This window comes from Tribolium castaneum, chromosome 9 (genome assembly GCF_031307605.1).
Source record: "Tribolium castaneum strain GA2 chromosome 9, icTriCast1.1, whole genome shotgun sequence".
Taxonomy (NCBI): domain Eukaryota; kingdom Metazoa; phylum Arthropoda; class Insecta; order Coleoptera; family Tenebrionidae; genus Tribolium; species Tribolium castaneum.
This window is the reverse complement of record NC_087402.1, coordinates 15,475,001-15,497,500: the sequence shown is the minus strand read 5'-3', so window position 1 is coordinate 15,497,500 and position 22,500 is coordinate 15,475,001.

Here is a 22,500-nt window from a genome sequence, read left to right as displayed (position 1 = left end):
ACTTTTATTTCTATTATTTTTATTATTATTATTATTATTATTATTATTATTATTATTATTATTATTATTATTGTTATTATTATTATTATTATTATTATTATTGTTATTATTATTATTATTATTAAAAACTTATATTAAACAGACAGAAAACGTCGTATTCTGACACAAAAAAACGAATTACGTTATAGACTTGACGAGAACGGCGTATCTCGGACTCTTATAGGACTCTTATAGGGTCAAAAATTATCAGTTTGGATTAAAACAAATTATTTTTGTTGACTCTCAGTCTGAATTGTTCATCAGTTCAAACAAAAACGGCTTACTTTAGACGATCTTTTGCTTTGAACAAGAAAACTTACATCGAACAGACTAAAAACGTATTAATCTGGCATAAAAGAGCAATTTATGTATCACTTTGGATAAAGGCAGCTAATCCTATTCGTTTCATTGCTTAAAATAGACAAAATTGTTAATAAATCTAACAAAAACGCTGTATTCTAGCACAAAATACTAATTACATTATAGTTTCGACGAGAATAGCTTATTTGGAATGATTCTATGCTTCCAAACGAGTAAATTTTTAATAAACAGATGCCAAACATCATGTTTTGTCCTATAAAGACATTTTATATTGCAGTTTGTATTAAAACAAAATATTTTCGTTGATTCTTTGTTAGAAGCAGCAAACCTAACATTAAAGAATCTGAAAACTTTGTATTCGGACACAAACCACCGAATTTTGTTTCAGTTTAGACAAAAACGGTTGATTTTCGACAATATTTTGCTTTGAACAAGAAAGCTTATATCAAACTGACTAAAAACGTCTTATTTTAGCACAAAACAAAAGATTTGCGTTATAGTCTTAAAGCTGATTCATGCCACAGTTTGGATAAAAACCAATTATTTTTGTTAATTCATTGTTACAAACAAGAAACCTTACATCAAAGAAACTGAAAACCCCTTATTTAGGCACAGAAATTCGAATTACGTTTCAGTCTGGACAAAAACTGCTTATTTTAGACGATCCTTTGTTTTGAACACGAAAACTTACATTAAAAAGATTAAAAACGTCTTATTCTGGCTGAAAACTGCAAATTATATATTACTCTAGATAAAAGCAATTTATCCTGATTACTCCTTTACTTAGAATAGAGTAAACTTGTATAAAACTTAATGAAAACTTTAAATTTCGTCTCAAAGAAATAATTTACGTTATAGTTTTGACCAGCACTGTTTATTTCAAACGAAATTATGATTCGAAACTAATGAACTTTTATGGGGCAGATGCAAAACCACATATTACCATATAAAGCGTTGTTTTAAAGCAAAGTATTACCTTTTGCAACAAGAAATTTCACTTCAAAGAAACTGAAAACTTCGTATCCATGCACAAATATCGAATTACGTATCAGTTTAGGCAAATACAGCTTATTTTAAACGATTCCTTGCTATAAACAAGAAAAATTTTATCAAACATATTGAAAATGTCTTATTCTCGAAAATAAGAGCAAATTATGTATCAGTTTTAACAAAAGCGGATTACTCTGTTTGATTCTATGCTTAGAGTAGAGTAAACTACTATAAAACGTAATGAAAACTCTATATTCAAGCTCAAAAGAACAAATTACGTTATAGTTTTGACAAAAAAAAATTATTTCGGACGACTACATATTTCGAAGTAAGCAAACTTTAATTGAACAAGTGCAAAAGCTAATACTTTGCTTTAAAATAACGATTTATGTGGTAATATGGTATTTTGCATCTGTCCTATAAAAGTTTACTCGTTTCGCTCCATTGAATCATTCGAAATAAATTATTTTGATACAACAACGAAAATAATTTTTTTGTTTAAACTGTAACATGTCGTTTTTATAAAACGAACTAAGACGTTTGGCATCTGTTTAGTGAAAGTTTTCTCGTTTGGGGGCATAAAATCGTTTGAAATTAACAGTTCTGGTCAAAACTATAACGTAAATTATTTCTTTGAGACGAAATTTAAAGTTTTCATTAAGTTTTATACAAGTTTGCTCTATTCTAAGCAAAGGAGTAATCAGGATAAACTGCTTTTATCCAAAGTAATACATAATTTGCAGTTTTGAGCCAGAATAAGACGTTTTTAATCTTTTTAATGTAAGTTTTCGTGTTCAAAAGAAAGAATCGTCTAAAATAAGCAATTTGTGTCCAGACTGAAACGTAATTTGATTTTCTGGGCCTGAATAAGAGGTTTTCAGTTTCTTTGATGTAAGGTTTCTTGTTTGTAACAATGAATAAACGAAAATCATTGGTTTTAATCCAAACTGTGACATAAATCGTTTTTTAAAGGCGAAATCAGACGTTTTGCCTCTGTTCAGTGAAAGTATACTGGTTTCAAAGCATAGAATCGTTTGAAATTAACAGTTCTCGTCAAGACTATAACGCAAATCTTTAAAGTGACACAAAGAAATAATTTACGTAATAGTTTTGACCAGAACTGTTAATTTCAAACGATTTTATGCCCCCAAACGAGAAAACTTTCACTAAGCAGATGCCAAACGTCTTAGTTCGTTTTATAAAAGCGACTTATGTTACAGTTTAAACAAAAACAAATTATTTGTGTTGTTGTTGTGTCAAAATAATTTATTTCTAATGATTCAATGGAGCGAAACGGGTAAACTTTTATAGGACAGATGCAAAATACCATATTACCACATAAATCATTATTTTAAAGCAAAGTATTAGCTTTTGCACATGTTCAATTAAAGTTTGCTTACTTCGAAGTATGTAATCGTCCGAAATATTTTTTTTGTCAAAACTATAACGTAATTTGTTCTTTTGAGCTTGAATATAGAGTTTTCATTACGTTTTATAGTAGTTTACTCTACTCTAAGCATAGAATCAAACAGAGTAATCCGCTTTTGTTAAAACTGATACATAATTTGCTCTTATTTTCGAGAATAAGACGTTTTCAATATGCTTGATAAAATTTTTCTTGTTTATAGCAAGGAATCGTTTAAAATAAGCTGTATTTGCCTAAACTGATACGTAATTAGATATTTATGTATGGATACGAAGTTTTCAGTTTCTTTGACGTGAAATTTCTTGTTGCAAAAGGTAATACTTTGCTTTAAAACAACGCTTTATATGGTAATATGTGGTTTTGCATCTGCCCCATAAAAGTTCATTAGTTTCGAATCATAATTTCGTTTGAAATAAACAGTGCTGGTCAAAACTATAACGTAAATTATTTCTTTGAGACGAAATTTAAAGTTTTCATTAAGTTTTATACAAGTTTACTCTATTCTAAGTAAAGGAGTAATCAGGATAAATTGCTTTTATCTAGAGTAATATATAATTTGCAGTTTTCAGCCAGAATAAGACGTTTTTAATCTTTTTAATGTAAGTTTTCGTGTTCAAAACAAAGGATCGTCTAAAATAAGCAGTTTTTGTCCAGACTGAAACGTAATTCGAATTTCTGTGCCTAAATAAGGGGTTTTCAGTTTCTTTGATGTAAGGTTTCTTGTTTGTAACAATGAATTAACAAAAATAATTGGTTTTTATCCAAACTGTGGCATGAATCAGCTTTAAGACTATAACGCAAATCTTTTGTTTTGTGCTAAAATAAGACGTTTTTAGTCAGTTTGATATAAGCTTTCTTGTTCAAAGCAAAATATTGTCGAAAATCAACCGTTTTTGTCTAAACTGAAACAAAATTCGGTGGTTTGTGTCCGAATACAAAGTTTTCAGATTCTTTAATGTTAGGTTTGCTGCTTCTAACAAAGAATCAACGAAAATATTTTGTTTTAATACAAACTGCAATATAAAATGTCTTTACAGGACAACATGATGTTTGGCATCTGTTTATTAAAAATTTACTCGTTTGGAAGCATAGAATCATTCCAAATAAGCTATTCTCGTCGAAACTATAATGTAATTAGTATTTTGTGCTAGAATACAGCGTTTTTGTTAGATTTATTAACAATTTTGTCTATTTTAAGCAATGAAACGAATAGGATTAGCTGCCTTTATCCAAAGTGATACATAAATTGCTCTTTTATGCCAGATTAATACGTTTTTAGTCTGTTCGATGTAAGTTTTCTTGTTCAAAGCAAAAGATCGTCTAAAGTAAGCCGTTTTTGTTTGAACTGATGAACAATTCAGACTGAGAGTCAACAAAAATAATTTGTTTTAATCCAAACTGATAATTTTTGACCCTATAAGAGTCCGAGATCCGCCGTTCTCGTCAAGTTTATAACGTAATTCGTTTTTTTGTGTCAGAATACGACGTTTTCTGTCTGTTTAATATAAGTTTTTAATAATAATAATAACAATAATAATAATAATAATAATAATAATAACAATAATAATAATAAAAATAATAATAGAAATAAAAGTAAGCTTAGTTTTCTAAGCAAAAATGAAGCTTATTTTGTGTGTTATATGAGCGCTTTCTCATTTCTATGCAAGAAATCATCTGTGATCTGTATTTTTAGGCAAGAAATTGTCTAAAATTAATAACTCATTTTGAAACTGGTATAAAAACATTTACTATACAAAAGTTAATAATAATAATAATAATAATAATAATAATAATAGTAATAGTAATAATAATAATAATAATAATAATAATAATAATAATAATAGTAATAAAAGAAATAATAATAATAATAATAATAATAATAATAATAATGATAATAATACTTATAATAATGAATTTCTTTCTAAATTAAAGCTTAGTTTTTCTAAGCAAAAATGATGCTTATTTTGTGTGTTATATGAGCGTTTTCTCATTTCTATGCAAGAGATTATCTGTGATCTGTGTTTTTAGGCAAGAAATTGAATAAAATTAATAACTCATTTTAAAACTGGTATAAAAACATTTACTATACAAAAGTTATAATAATAATAATAATAATAATAATAATAATAATAATAATAATAATAATAATAATAATAATAATAATAATAATAATAGTAATAATAATAATAATAATAATAATAATAATAATAGTAATAAAAGAAATAATAATAATAATAATAATAATAATAATAATAATAATAATAATAATAATAATAATGATAATAATACTTATAATAATGAATTTCTTTCTAAATTAAAGCTTAGTTTTTCTAAGCAAAAATGATGCTTATTTTGTGTGTTATATGAGCGTTTTCTCATTTCTATGCAAGAGATCATCTGTGATCTGTGTTTTTAGGCAAGAAATTGAATAAAATTAATAACTCATTTTAAAACTGGTATAAAAACATTTACTATACAAAAGTTAATAATAATAATAATAATAATAATAATAATAACAATAATAATAATAATAATAATAATAATAATAATATTGGTTTTTTGCTTATATCTCGAAAACAGTTACTCCTATCAAATTTTATCTTTCTTTCAAAATTAAAGCTGATAAAATTTCCTACAAAATAGTTATTTGCATTTTTTTGTAGGACCAACCATAAGCGAGTTATAGAGTTGGATATAAATAATCTTTAACAAAAATTTGCTTTATAATAAAATGTTTGAAAAACCGAAATTAAAATAAACTAAGACTAACACTTTAGTAGAGGTAAAAGGAGAAGACATAAAAGTCACCAAAGTCTTGAGAGTCGTTTTTAGTCGTCATATTAATAACAATAACATTAATAATAATAATACTAATATTACTAAATTTGCTTATATGCAAGCGCTTAATTAAGGTAACAGTTTTTTGGTTTCTTGCTTATATCTCGAAAACAGTTACTCCTATCAATTTTTAAATTTTTGCTAAAATTAAAGCAAGCTGATAAAATTTTGTACAAAATAGTAATTTGCATTTTTCATGTAGGACTAACCATAAGCGAGATATAAGTTTGAAAATAATTAATATTTAAAAAAAAAGTGCTTTAACAGAAAATGTCTTGTGATTTAAAATACACTTAATTTAATGGGTCCAATACTTTATTAGAAGAAAAAGGAGGAGGCATAACAGTCACTAAAGTCTTCAGAGTCGATTTTAAATGCTGCATTTTTGTCTTTGTCTCAAACATTGAAAACTGAATTACATTTTTGTTCAGTAACAGTTACAGTTTTCTTATTGGTTTTTTGCTTATATCTCGAAAACAGTTACTCCTATAAAAATAAAAATAAATAAAATGTTTGAAAAACCGAAATTAAACTAAATTAATTAAGACTAACACTTTAGTAGAGGAAAAAAGAGAAGACATAAAAGTCACCAAAGTCTTGAGAGTCGTTTTTAGTCGTCATATTAATAACAATAACATTAATAATAATAATACTAATATTACTAAATTTGCTTATATGCAAGCGGTTAATTAAGGTAACAGTTTCTTGCTTATATCTCAAAAACAGTTACTCCTATCAATTGTTATCTTTTTACTAAAATTAAAGCTGATAAAATTTCCTACAAAATATTTATTTGCATTTTTTATGTAGGACTAACCATAAGCGAGATATAAGTTTGAAAATAATTAATATTTAAAAAAAAAGTGCTTTAACAGAAAATGTCTTGTGATTTAAAATACACTTAATTTATTGAGTCCAATACTTTATTAGAAGAAAAAGGAGGTGACATAAAAGTCACTGAAGTCTTCAGAGTCGTTTTTAAATGCTGCATTTTCGTCTTCGTCTCAAACATTGAAAACTGAATTACATTTTTGTTAAGTAACTGTAACAGTTTTCACCTTGGTTTTTTGCTTATATCTCAAAAACACCAAAATAGTTATTTACATCTTTCTTGTAGGACCAAGCATAAGCAAGTTATAGAGTTGGATATAAATAATATTAAACAAAAATTTGCTTTAAAATAAATTGTTTGAAAAACCGAAATTAAACTAAATTAATTGTGTCTAACACTTTAGTAGAGGAAAAAGGAGGAGACATAAAAGTCACTAAACTCTTCAGAATCGTCTTTAGTCGTCATATTAATAACAATAACATTAATAATAACAATACTATCAGTACTAAATTTGCTTATATGCAAGCGCTTAATTAAGGTAACAGTTTTTTTGTTGTTTGCTTATATCTCGAAAACAGTTACTCCTATCAGTTTTTACCTTTTCACCAAAATTAAAGCTGATAAAATTTCCTTCAAAATCGTTATTTGCATTTTTCATGTAGAACTAACCATAAGCAAGATATAAGTTTGAAAATAATTAATAATTAAAAAAAATGTGCTTTAACTGAAAATGTCTTGTGATTTAAAATACACTTAATTTATTGGGTCCAATACTTAATTAGAAGAAAAAGGAGGTGACAGTAAATGCTACATTTTCGTCTTCGTCTCAAACATTAAATACTGAACTACATTTTTGTTTAGTAACTGTTACAGTTTTCACTTTGGTTTTTTGCTTATATCTCGAAAACTGTTACTCCTATCAATTTTTATCTTTCCTTCAAAATTAAAGCGGATAAAATTTTTTACAAAATAGTTTTTTGCATTTTTTTGTAGGACCAACTATAAGCGAGTTATAGAGTTGGATATAAATAATCTTTAACAAAAATTTGATATAAAAATAAAAAAAGATAAAAATTGATAGGAGTAACTGTTTTCGAGATATAAGCAAGAAACCAAAAAACTGTTACCTTAATTAAGCGTTTGCATATAAGCTAATTTAGTACTAATAGTATTATTATTATTAATGTTATTGTTAATAATATGACGACTAAAGACGACTCTGAAACCTTTAGTGACTTTTATGTCTTCTTCTTTTTCCTCTACTAAAGTGTTAGACACAATTAATTTAGTTTAATTTCAGTATTTCAAACATTTTATTTTAAAGCAAATTTTTGTTAAATATTATTTATATCCATCTCTATAACTCGCTTATGCTTGGTCCTACAAGAAAAATGCAAATAACTATTTTGTAGGAAATTTTATCAGCTTTAATTTTAGTAAAAAGATAAAAATTGATAGGAGTAACTGTTTTCGAGATATAAGCAGGAAACCAAAAAACTGTTACCTTAATAAAGCGCTTGCATATAAGCAAATTTAGTACTATTAGTATTATTATTATTAATGTTATTGTTATTAAAATGACGACTAAAAACGACTCTGAAGACTTTGGTGACTTTTATGTCTTCTCCTTTTTCCTATACTAAAGTGTTAGACTCAATTAATTTAGTTTAATTTCGGTTTTTCAAACATTTTATTTTAAAGCAAATTTTTGTTGACGATTATTTATATCCAACTCTATAACTCGCTTATGGTTGGTCTTACAAAAGAAATGCAAACAACTATTTTCTAGGAAATTTTATCAGCTTTAATTTTAGTAAAAAGATAAAAATTTATAGGAGTAACTGTTTTCGAGATATAAGCAAGAAACCAAAACACTGTTATCTTAATTAAGCGTTTGCATATAACCAAATTTAGTACTATTAGTATTATTATCATTAATGTTATTGTTATTAATATGACAACTAAAGACGACTCTGAAACCTTTAGTGACTTTTATGTCTTTTTCTTTTTCCTCTACTAAAGTGTTAGACACAATTAAATTAGTTTAATTTCAGTTTTTCAAACATTTTATTTTAAAGCAAATTTTTGTTAAATATTATTTATATCCAACTCTATAACTCGCTTATGGTTGGTCCTACAAGAAAAATGCAAATAACGATTTTGTAGAAAATTTTATCAGCTTTAATTTTGAAATAAAGATAAAAATTGATAGGAGTAACAGTTTTCGAGATATAAGCAAAAAACCAATAAGAAAACTGTAACTGTTACTGAACAAAAATGTAATTCAGTTTTTAATGTTTGAGACGAAGACGAAAATGCAGCATTTAAAATCGACTCTGAAGACTTCAGTGACTTTTATGTCACCTCCTTTTTCTTCTAATAAACTATTGGACCCAATAAATTAAGTGTATTTTAAATCCCAAGACATTTTCTGTTAAAACACTTTTTTTTTAAATATTAATTATTTTCAAACTTATATCTCGCTTATGGTTAGTCCTACATAAAAAATGCAAATAACTATTTTGTAGGAAATTTTATCAGCTTTAATTTTTGTAAAAAGATAAAAATTGATAGGAGTAACTGTTTTCGAGATATAAGCAAGAAACTGTTGCCTTAATTAAGCGCTTGCATATAAGCAAATTTAGTAATATTAGTATTATTATTATTAATGTTATTGTTATTAATATGACGACTAAAAACGACTCTGAAACCTTTAGTGACTTTTATGTCTTTTTCTTTTTCCTCTACTAAAGTGTTAGACACAATTAATTTAGTTTAATTTCAGTATTTCAAACATTGTATTTTAAAGCAAATTTTTGTTAAATATTATTTATATCCATCTCTATAACTCGCTTATGCTTAGTCCTACAAGAAAAATGCAAATAACTATTTTGTAGGAAATTTTATCAGCTTTAATTTTAGTAAAAAGATAAAAATTGATAGGAGTAACTGTTTTCGAGATATAAGCAAAAAACCAAAAAACTGTTACCTTAATAAAGCGCTTGCATATAAGCAAATTTAGTACTATTAGTATTATTATTATTAATGTTATTGGTATTAAAATGACAACTAAAAAAGACTCTAAAGACTTTGGTGACTATTATGTCTTCTCCTTTTTCCTATACTAAAGTGTTAGACACAATTAATTTAGTTTAATTTCAGTATTTCAAACATTTTATTTTAAAGCAAATTTTTGTTAAATATTATTTATATCCATCTCTATAACTCGCTTATGGTTGGTCCTACAAGAAAAATGCAAATAACTATTTTGTAGGAAATTTTATCAGCTTTAATTTTAGTAAAAAGATAAAAATTGATAGGAGTAACTGTTTTCGAGAAATAAGCAAGAAAAAAAGTGACTAAAGGTTTCAAAGTTGTCTTTAATCGTCATATTAATAACAATAACATTAATAATAATAATACTAATAGTACTAAATTTGCTTATATGCAAACGCTTAATTAAGGTAACAGTGTTTTGGTTTCTTGCTCATATCTCGAAAACAGTTACTCCTATCAATTTTTATCTTTTTACTAAAATTCAAGCTGATAAAATTTCCTACAAAATAGTTATTTGCATTTTTTATGTAGGACTAACCATAAGCGAGATATAAGATTGAAAATAATTAATATTTAAAAAAGAAGTGCTTTAACAGAAAATGTCTTGTGATTTAAAATACACTTAATTTATTAGGTCCAATACTTTATTAGAAAAAAAAGGGAGTGACATATAAGTCACTGAAGTCTTCAGAGTCGATTTTAAATGCTGCATTTTCGTCTTCGTCTCAAACATTGAATACTGAATTACATTTTTGTTCTGAAACGGTAACAGTTTTTACTTTGGTTTTTTGCTTATATCTCGAAAACAGTTACTCCTATCAATTTTTATTTTTTTACTAAAATTAAAGCTGATAACATTTCCTACAAAATAGTTATTTGCATTTTTCTTGTAGGACCAACCATAAGCGAGTTATAAAGTTGGATATAAATAATATTTAACAAAAACTTGCTTAAAAATAAAATGTTTGAAATACTGAAATTAAACTAAATTAATTGTGTCTAACACTTTAGTAGAGAAAAAAGAAAAAGACATAAAAGTCACCAAAGTCTTCAAAATCGTTTTTAGTCGTCATATTAATAACAATAACATTAATAATAATAATACTAATAGTACTAAATTTGCTTATATGCAAACGCTTAATTAAGGTAACAGTGTTTTGGTTTCTTGCTTATATCTCGAAAACAGTTACTCCTATCAATTTTTATTTTTTTACTAAAATTCAAGCTGATAAAATTTCCTACAAAATAGTTATTTGCATTTTTCATGTAGGACTAACCATAAGCGAGATATATGATTGAAAATAATTAATATTTAAAAAAAAAGTGCTTTAACAGAAAATGTCTTGTGATTTAAAATACACTTAATTTATTGGGTCCAATACTTTATTAGAAGAAAAAGGAAGTGACATAAAAGTCACTGAAGTCTTCAGAGTCGTTTTTAAATGCTGCAGTTTCGTCTTCGTCTCAAACATTGAAAACTGAATTACATTTTTGTTCAGTAACAGTCACAGTTTTCTTATTGGTTTTTTGCTTATATCTCGAAAAGAGTTACTCCTATCAATTTTTATTTTTTTACTAAAATTAAAGCTGATAAAATTTCCTACAAAATAGTTATTTGCATTTTTCTTGTAGGACCAACCATAAGCGAGTTATAGAGTTGGATATAAATAATATTTAACAAAAATTTGCTTTAAAATAAAATGTTTGAAAAACTGAAATTAAACTAATTTAATTGTGTCTAACACTTTAGTAGAGGAAAAAGAAGAAGACATAAAAGTCACTAAAGGTTTCAAAGTTGTCTTTAATCGTCATATTAATAACAATAACATTAATAATAATAATACTAATTGTACTAAATTTGCTTATATGCAAACGCTTAATTAAGGTAACAGTGTTTTGGTTTCTTGCTCATATCTCGAAAACAGTTACTCCTATCAATTTTTATTTTTTTACTAAAATTCAAGCTGATAAAATTTCCTACAAAATAGTTATTTGCATTTTTTATGTAGGACTAACCATAAGCGAGATATAAGATTGAAAATAATTAATATTTAAAAAAGAAGTGCTTTAACAGAAAATGTCTTGTGATTTAAAATACACTTAATTTATTAGGTCCAATACTTTATTAGAAAAAAAAGGGGGTGACATATAAGTCACTGAAGTCTTCAGAGTCGATTTTAAATGCTGCATTTTCGTCTTCGTCTCAAACATTGAAAACTGAATTACATTTTTGTTCTGAAACGGTAACAGTTTTTACTTTGGTTTTTTGCTTATATCTCGAAAACAGTTACTCCTATCAATTTTTATCTTTCTTTCAAAATTAAAGCTGATAACATTTCCTACAAAATAGTTATTTGCATTTTTCTTGTAGGACCAACCATAAGCGAGTTATAGAGTTGGATATAAATAATTTTTAACAAAAATTTGCTTTAAAATAAAATGTTTGAAAAACTGAAATTAAACTAATTTAATTGTGTCTAACACTTTAGTAGAGGAAAAAGGAAAAGACATAAAAGTCACTAAAGGTTTCAGAGTTGTCTTTAGTTGTCATATTAATAACAATAACATTAATAATAATAATACTAATAGTACTAAATTTGCTTATATGCAAACGCTTAATTAAGGTAACAGTGTTTTGGTTTCTTGCTTATATCTCGAAAACAGTTACTCCTATCAATTTTTATCTTTTTACTAAAATTCAAGCTGATAAAATTTCCTACAAAATAGTTATTTGCATTTTTCATGTAGGACTAACCATAAGCGAGATATATGATTGAAAATAATTAATATTTAAAAAAAAAGTGCTTTAACAGAAAATGTCTTGTGATTTAAAATACACTTAATTTATTGGGTCCAATACTTTATTAGAAGAAAAAGGAAGTGACATAAAAGTCACTGAAGTCTTCAGAGTCGTTTTTAAATGCTGCAGTTTCGTCTTCGTCTCAAACAATGAAAACTGAATTACATTTTTGTTCAGTAACAGTCACAGTTTTCTTATTGGTTTTTTGCTTATATCTCGAAAACAGTTACTCCTATCAATTTTTATCTTTCTTTGAAAATTAAAGCTGATAACATTTCCTACACAATAGTTATTTGCATTTTTCTTGTAGGACCAACCATAAGCGAGTTATAGAGTTGGATATAAATAATATTTAACAAAAACTTGCTTAAAAATAAAATGTTTGAAATACTGAAATTAAACTAAATTAATTGTGTCTAACACTTTAGTAGAGAAAAAAGAAAAGGACATAAAAGTCACCAAAGTCTTCAGAATCGTTTTTAGTCGTCATATTAATAACAATAACATTAATAATAATAATACTAATAGTACTAAATCTGCTTATATGCAAGCGCTTTATTAAAGTAACAGTTTTTTGGTTTCTTGCTTATATCTCGAAAACAGTTACTCCTATGAATTTTTGTCTTTCTTTCAAAATTAAAGCTGATAAAATATTCTACAGAATAGTTATTTGCATTTTTCTTGTAGGACCAACCATAAGCGAGTTATAAAGTTGGATATAAATAATATTTAACAAAAACTTGCTTTAAAATAAAATGTTTGAAAAACTGAAATTAAACTAATTTAATTGTGTCTAACACTTTAGTAGAGGAAAAAGACGAAGACATAAAAGTCACTAAAGGTTTCAAAGTTGTCTTTAATCGTCATATTAATAACAATAACATTAATAATAATAATACTAATAGTACTAAATTTGCTTATATGCAAACGCTTAATTAAGGTAACAGTGTTTTGGTTTCTTGCTCATATCTCGAAAACAGTTACTCCTATCAATTTTTATTTTTTTACTAAAATTCAAGCTGACAAAATTTCCTACAAAATAGTTATTTGCATTTTTTATGTAGGACTAACCATAAGCGAGATATAAGATTGAAAATAATTAATATTTAAAAAAGAAGTGCTTTAACAGAAAATGTCTTGTGATTTAAAATACACTTAATTTATTAGGTCCAATACTTTATTAGAAAAAAAAGGGGGTGACATATAAGTCACTGAAGTCTTCAGAGTCGATTTTAAATGCTGCATTTTCGTCTTCGTCTCAAACATTGAAAACTGAATTACATTTTTGTTCTGAAACGGTAACAGTTTTTACTTTGGTTTTTTGCTTATATCTCGAAAACAGTTACTCCTATCAATTTTTATCTTTCTTTGAAAATTAAAGCTGATAACATTTCCTACACAATAGTTATTTGCATTTTTCTTGTAGGACCAACCATAAGCGAGTTATAAAGTTGGATATAAATAATATGTAACAAAAACTTGCTTAAAAATAAAATGTTTGAAATACTGAAATTAAACTAAATTAATTGTGTCTAACACTTTAGTAGAGAAAAAAGAAAAGGACATAAAAGTCACCAAAGTCTTCAAAATCGTTTTTAGTCGTCATATTAATAACAATAACATTAATAATAATAATACTAATAGTACTAAATCTGCTTATATGCAAGCGCTTTATTAAGGTAACAGTTTTTTGGTTTCTTGCTTATATCTCGAAAACAGTTACTCCTATGAATTTTTGTCTTTCTTTCAAAATTAAAGCTGATAAAATATTCTACAGAATAGTTATGTGCATTTTTCTTGTAGGACCAACCATAAGCGAGTTATAGAGTTGGATATAAATAATATTTAACAAAAATTTGCTTTAAAATAAAGTGTTTGAAAAACTGAAATTAAACTAATTTAACTGTGTCTAACACTTTAGTAGAGAAAAAAGGAAAAGACATAAAAGTCACTAAAGGTTTCAGAGTTGTCTTTAGTTGTCATATTAATAACAATAACATTAATAATAATAATACTAATAGTACTAAATTTGCTTATATGCAAACGCTTAATTAAGGTAACAGTGTTTTGGTTTCTTGCTTATATCTCGAAAACAGTTACTCCTATCAATTTTTATCTTTTTACTAAAATTCAAGCTGATAATATTTCCTACAAAATAGTTATTTGCATTTTTCATGTAGGACTAACCATAAGCGAGATATATGATTGAAAATAATTAATATTTAAAAAAAAAGTGCTTTAACAGAAAATGTCTTGTGATTTAAAATACACTTAATTTATTGGGTCCAATACTTTATTAGAAGAAAAAGGAAGTGACATAAAAGTCACTGAAGTCTTCAGAGTCGTTTTTAAATGCTGCAGTTTCGTCTTCGTCTCAAACATTGAAAACCGGATTACATTTTTGTTCAGTAACAGTCACAGTTTTTTTATTGGTTTTTTGCTTATATCTCGAAAACAGTTACTCCTATCAATTTTTATCTTTCTTTCAAAATTAAAGCTGATAAAATTTCCTACAAAATAGTTATTTGCATTTTTCTTGTAGGACCAACCATAAGCGAGTTATAGAGTTGGATATAAATAATATTTAACAAAAATTTGCTTTAAAATAAAATGTTTGAAAAACTGAAATTAAACTAATTTAATTGTGTCTAACACTTTAGTAGAGGAAAAAGAAGAAGACATAAAAGTCACTAAAGGTTTTAAAGTTGTCTTTAATCGTCATATTAATAACAATAATATTAATAATAATAATACTAATAGTACTAAATTTGCTTATATGCAAACGCTTAATTAAGGTAACAGTGTTTTGGTTTCTTGCTCATATCTCGAAAACAGTTACTCCTATCAATTTTTATCTTTTCACTAAAATTTAAGCTGATAAAATTTCCTACAAAATAGTTATTTGCATTTTTTATGTAGGACTAACCATAAGCGAGATATAAGATTGAAAATAATTAATATTTAAAAAAGAAGTGCTTTAACAGAAAATGTCTTGTGATTTAAAATACACTTAATTTATTAGGTCCAATACTTTATTAGAAAAAAAAGGGGGTGACATATAAGTCACTGAAGTCTTCAGAGTCGATTTTAAATGCTGCATTTTCGTCTTCGTCTCAAACATTGAAAACTGAATTACATTTTTGTTCTGAAACGGTAACAGTTTTCACCAATAAGAAAACTGTGACTGTTACTGAACAAAAATGTAATTCGGTTTTCAATGTTTGAGACGAAGACGAAACTGCAGCATTTAAAAACGACTCTGGAGACTTCAGTAACTTTTATGTCACTTCCTTTTTCTTCTAATAAAGTATTGGACCCAATAAATTAAGTGTATTTTAAATCACAAGACATTTTCTGTTAAAGCACTTCTTTTTTAAATATTAATTATTTTCAATCTTATATCTCGCTTATGGTTAGTCCTACATAAAAAATGCAAATAACTATTTTGTAGGAAATTTTATTAGCTTGAATTTTAGTAAAAAGATAAAAATTGATAGGAGTAACTGTTTTCGAGATATAAGCAAGAAACCAAAACACTGTTACCTTAATTAAGCGTTTGCATATAAGCAAATTTAGTACTATTAGTATTATTATTATTAATGTTATTGTTATTAATATGACAACTAAAGACAACTCTGAAACCTTTAGTGACTTTTATGTCTTTTCCTTTTTTCTCTACTAAAGTGTTAGACACAGTTAAATTAGTTTAATTTCAGTTTTTCAAACATTTTATTTTAAAGCAAATTTTTGTTAAATATTATTTATATCCAACTCTATAACTCGCTTATGGTTGGTCCTACAAGAAAAATGCAAATAACTATTTTGTAGAATATTTTATCAGCTTTAATTTTGATTTCGAGATATAAGAAAGAAACCAAAAAACTGTTACCTTAATAAAGCGCTTGCATATAAGCAGATTTAGTACTATTAGTATTATTATTATTAATGTTATTGTTATTAATATGACGACTAAAAACGATTCTGAAGACTTTGGTGACTTTTATGTCTTTTTCTTTTTTCTCTACTAAAGTGTTAGACACAATTAATTTAGTTTAATTTCAGTATTTCAAACATTTTGTTTTTAAGCAAGTTTTTGTTAAATATTATTTATATCCAACTTTATAACTCGCTTATGGTTGGTCCTACAAGAAAAATGCAAATAACTATTTTGTAGGAAATGTTATCAGCTTTAATTTTGAAAGAAAGATAAAAATTGATAGGAGTAACTGTTTTCGAGATATGAGCAAGAAACCAAAACACTGTTACCTTAATTAAGCGTTTGCATATAAGCAAATTTAGTACTATTAGAATTATTATTATTAATGTTATTGTTATTAATATGACGATTAAAGACAACTTTGAAACCTTTAGTGACTTTTATGTCTTCTTCTTTTTCCTCTACTAAAGTGTTAGACACAATTAAATTAGTTTAATTTCAGTTTTTCAAACATTTTATTTTAAAGCAAATTTTTGTTAAATATTATTTATATCCAACTCTATAACTCGCTTATGGTTGGTCCTACAAGAAAAATGCAAATAACTATTTTGTAGGAAATTTTATCAGCTTTAATTTTGACAGAAAGATAAAAATTGATAGGAGTAACTGGTTTCGAGATATAAGCAAAAAACCAATAAGAAAACTGTGACTGTTACTGAACAAAAATGTAATTCAGTTTTCAATGTTTGAGACGAAGGCGAAACTGCAGCATTTAAAAACGACTCTGAAGACTTCAGTGACTTTTATGTCACTTCCTTTTTCTTCTAATAAAGTATTGGACCCAATAAATTAAGTGTATTTTAAATCACAAGACATTTTCTGTTAAAGCACTTTTTTTTTAAATATTAATTATTTTCAATCATATATCTCGCTTATGGTTAGTCCTACATGAAAAATGCAAATAACTATTTTATAGGAAATTTTATCAGCTTGAATTTTAGTAAAAAGATAAAAATTGATAGGAGTAACTGTTTTCGAGATATAAGCAAGAAACCAAAACACTGTTACCTTAATTAAGCGTTTGCATATAAGCAAATTTAGTACTATTAGTATTATTATTATTAATGTTATTGTTATTAATATGACAACTAAAGACAACTCTGAAACCTTTAGTGACTTTTATGTCTTTTCCTTTTTCCTCTACTAAAGTGTTAGACACGATTAAATTAGTTTAATTTCAGTTTTTTAAACATTTTATTTTAAAGCAAATTTTTGTTAAAAATTATTTATATCTAACTCTATAACTCGCTTATGGTTGGTCCTACAAGAAAAATGCAAATAACTATTTTGTAGGAAATTTTATCAGCTTTAATTTTGAAAAAATGACAAAAATTCATAGGAGTAACTGTTTTCGAGATATAAGCAAGAAACCAAAAAACTGTTACCTTAATAAAGCGCTTGCATATAAGCAGATTTAGTACTATTAGTATTATAATTATTAATGTTATTGTTATTAATATGACGACTAAAAACGATTCTGAAGACTTTGGTGACTTTTATGTCTTTTTCTTTTTTCTCTACTAAAGTGTTAGACACAATTAATTTAGTTTAATTTCAGTATTTCAAACATTTTATTTTTAAGCAAGTTTTTGTTAAATATTATTTATATCCAACTTTATAACTCGCTTATGGTTGGTCCCACAAGAAAAATGCAAATAACTATTTTGTAGGAAATGTTATCAGCTTTAATTTTGAAAGAAAGATAAAAATTGATAGGAGTAACTGTTTTCGAGATATGAGCAAGAAACCAAAACACTGTTACCTTAATTAAGCGTTTGCATATAAGCAAATTTAGTACTATTAGTATTATTATTATTAATGTTATTGTTATTAATATGACGATTAAAGACAACTTTGAAACCTTTAGTGACTTTTATGTCTTCTTCTTTTTCCTCTACTAAAGTGTTAGACACAATTAAATTAGTTTAATTTCAGTTTTTCAAACATTTTATTTTAAAGCAAATTTTTGTTAAATATTATTTATATCCAACTCTATAACTCGCTTATGGTTGGTCCTACAAGAAAAATGCAAATAACTATTTTGTAGGAAATTTTATCAGCTTTAATTTTGACAGAAAGATAAAAATTGATAGGAGTAACTGGTTTCGAGATATAAGCAAAAAACCAATAAGAAAACGGTGACTGTTACTGAACAAAAATGTAATTCAGTTTTCAATGTTTGAGACGAAGGCGAAACTGCAGCATTTAAAAACGACTCTGAAGACTTCAGTGACTTTTATGTCACTTCCTTTTTCTTCTAATAAAGTATTGGACCCAATAAATTAAGTGTATTTTAAATCACAAGACATTTTCTGTTAAAGCATTTTTTTTTTAAATATTAATTATTTTCAATCACATATCTCGCTTATGGTTAGTCCTACATGAAAAATGCAAATAACTATTTTATAGGAAATTTTATCAGCTTAAATTTTAGTAAAAAGATAAAAATTGATAGGAGTAACTGTTTTCGAGATATAAGCAAGAAACCAAAACACTGTTACCTTAATTAAGCGTTTGCATATAAGCAAATTTAGTACTATTAGTATTATTATTATTAATGTTATTGTTATTAATGTGACAACTAAAGACAACTCTGAAACTTTTAGTGACTTTTATGTCTTTTCCTTTTTCCTCTACTAAAGTGTTAGACACAATTAAATTAGTTTAATTTCAGTTTTTCAAACATTTTATTTTAAAGCAAATTTTTGTTAAAAATTATTTATATCCAACTCTATAACTCGCTTATGGTTGGTCCTACAAGAAAAATGCAAATAACTATTTTGTAGGAAATTTTATCAGCTTTAATTTTGAAAAAAAGACAAAAATTCATAGGAGTAACTGTTTTCGAGATATAAGCAAGAAACCAAAAAACTGTTACCTTAATAAAGCGCTTGCATATAAGCAGATTTAGTACTATTAGTATTATTATTATTAATGTTATTGTTATTAATATGACGACTAAAAACGATTCTGAAGACTTTGGTGACTTTTATGTCTCTTTCTTTTTTCTCTACTAAAGTGTTAGACACAATTAATTTAGTTTAATTTCAGTATTTCAAACATTTTATTTTTAAGCAAGTTTTTGTTAAATATTATTTATATCCAACTCTATAACTCGTTTATGGTTGGTCCTACAAGAAAAATGCAAATAACTATTTTGTAGGAAATTTTATCAGCTTTAATTTTGAAAAAAAGACAAAAATTCATAGGAGTAACTGTTTTCGAGATATAAGCAAGAAACCAAAAAACTGTTACCTTAATAAAGCGCTTGCATATAAGCAGATTTAGTACTATTAGTATTATTATTATTAATGTTATTGTTATTAATATGACGACTAAAAACGATTCTGAAGACTTTGGTGACTTTTATGTCTCTTTCTTTTTTCTCTACTAAAGTGTTAGACACAATTAATTTAGTTTAATTTCAGTATTTCAAACATTTTATTTTTAAGCAAGTTTTTGTTAAATATTATTTATATCCAACTCTATAACTCGTTTATGGTTGGTCCTACAAGAAAAATGCAAATAACTATTTTATAGGAAATTTTATCAGCTTAAATTTTAGTAAAAAGATAAAAATTTATAGGAGTAACTGTTTTCGAGATATGAGCAAGAAACCAAAACACTGTTACCTTAATTAAGCGTTTGCATATAAGCAAATTTAGTACTATTAGTATTATTATTATTAATGTTATTGTTATTAATATGACGATTAAAGACAACTTTGAAACCTTTAGTGACTTTTATGTTTTCTTCTTTTTCCTCTACTAAAGTGTTAGACACAATTAAATTAGTTTAATTTCAGTTTTTCAAACATTTTATTTTAAAGCAAATTTTTGTTAAATATTATTTATATTCATCTCTATAACTCGCTTATGGTTGGTCCTACAAGAAAAATGCAAATAACTATTTTGTAGGAAATTTTATCAGCTTTAATTTTGACAGAAAGATAAAAATTGATAGGAGTAACTGTTTTCGAGATATAAGCAAAAAACCAATAAGAAAACTGTGACTGTTACTGAACAAAAATGTAATTCAGTTTTCAATATTTGAGACGAAGACGAAACTGCAGCATTTAAAAACGACTCTGAAGACTTCAGTGACTTTTATGTCACTTCCTTTTTCTAAAAAAAAAGTATTGGACCCAATAAATTAAGTGTATTTTAAATCACAAGACATTTTCTGTTAAAGCACTTTTTTTTTAAATATTAATTATTTTCAATCATATATCTCGCTTATGGTTAGTCCTACATAAAAAATGCAAATAATTATTTTGTAGGAAATTTTATCAGCTTGAATTTTAGTAAAAAGATAAAAATTGATAGGAGTAACTGTTTTTGAGATATGAGCAAGAAACCAAAACACTGTTACCTTAATTAAGCGTTTGCATATAAGCAAATTTAGTACTATTAGTATTATTATTATTAATGTTATTGTTATTAATATGACGATTAAAAACGATTCTGAAGACTTTGGTGACTTTTATGTCTTTTTCTTTTTTCTCTACTAAAGTGTTAGACACAATTAATTTAGTTTAATTTCAGTATTTCAAACATTTTATTTTTAAGCAAGTTTTTGTTAAATATTATTTATATCCAACTTTATAACTCGCTTATGGTTGGTCCTACAAGAAAAATGCAAATAACTATTTTGTAGGAAATGTTATCAGCTTTAATTTTGAAAAAAAGATAAAAATTGATAGGAGTAACTGTTTTCGAGATATAAGCAAAAAACCAAAGTAAAAACTGTTACCGTTTCAGAACAAAAATATAATTCAGTTTTCAATGTTTGAGACGAAGACGAAAATGCAGCATTTAAAATCGACTCTGAAGACTTCAGTGACTTATATGTCACTCCCTTTTTTTCTAATAAAGTATTGGACCTAATAAATTTGGTGTATTTTAAATCACAAGACATTTTCTGTTAAAGCACTTCTTTTTTAAATATTAATTATTTTCAATCTTATATCTCGCTTATGGTTAGTCCTACATAAAAAATGCAAATAATTATTTTGTAGGAAATTTTATCAGCTTGAATTTTAGTAAAAAGATAAAAATTGATAGGAGTAACTGTTTTTGAGATATGAGCAAGAAACCAAAACACTGTTACCTTAATTAAGCGTTTGCATATAAGCAAATTTAGTACTATTAGTATTATTATTATTAATGTTATTGTTATTAATATGACGATTAAAGACAACTTTGAAACCTTTAGTGACTTTTATGTTTTCTTCTTTTTCCTCTACTAAAGTGTTAGACACAATTAAATTAGTTTAATTTCAGTTTTTCAAACATTTTATTTTAAAGCAAATTTTTGTTAAATATTATTTATATCCAACTCTATAACTCGCTTATGGTTGGTCCTACAAGAAAAATGCAAATAACTATTTTGTAGGAAATTTTATCAGCTTTAATTTTAAAAAAAAGATAAAAATTGATAGGAGTAACTGTTTTCGAGATATAAGCAAGAAACCAAAAAACTGTTACCTTAATAAAGCGCTTGCATATAAGCAGATTTAGTACTATTAGTATTATTATTATTAATGATATTGTTATTAATATGACGACTAAAAACGATTCTGAAGACTTTGGTGACTTTTATGTCTTTTTCTTTTTTCTCTACTAAAGTGTTAGACTCAATTAATTTAGTTTAATTTCGGTTTTTCAAACATTTTATTTAAAGCAAATTTTTGTTAAATATTATTTATATCCAACTCTATAACTCGCTTATGGTTGGTCCTACAAGAAAAATGCAAACTATTTTGTAGGAAGCTTTATCAGCTTTAATTTTAAAAGAAAGATAAAAATTGATAGGAGTAACTGTTTTCGAGATATAAGCAAAAAACCAATAAGAAAACTGTAACAGTTACTGAACAAAAATGTAATTCAGTTTTCAATGTTTGAGACGAAGACGAAAATGCAGCATTTACAAACGACTCTAAAGACTTCAGTGACCTTTCTGTCACCTCTTTTTTCTTCTAATAAAGTATTGGACCCAAATATTATTTATATCCAACTCTATAACTCGTTTATGCTTGGTCCTACAAGAAAAATGTAAATAACTATTTTGTTGGAAATTTTATCAGCTTTAATTTTGAAAGAAAGATAAAATTTGATAGGAGTAACTGTTTTCGAGATATAAGCAAAAAACCAATAAGAAAACTGTAACTGTTACTGAACAAAAATGTAATTCAGTTTTCA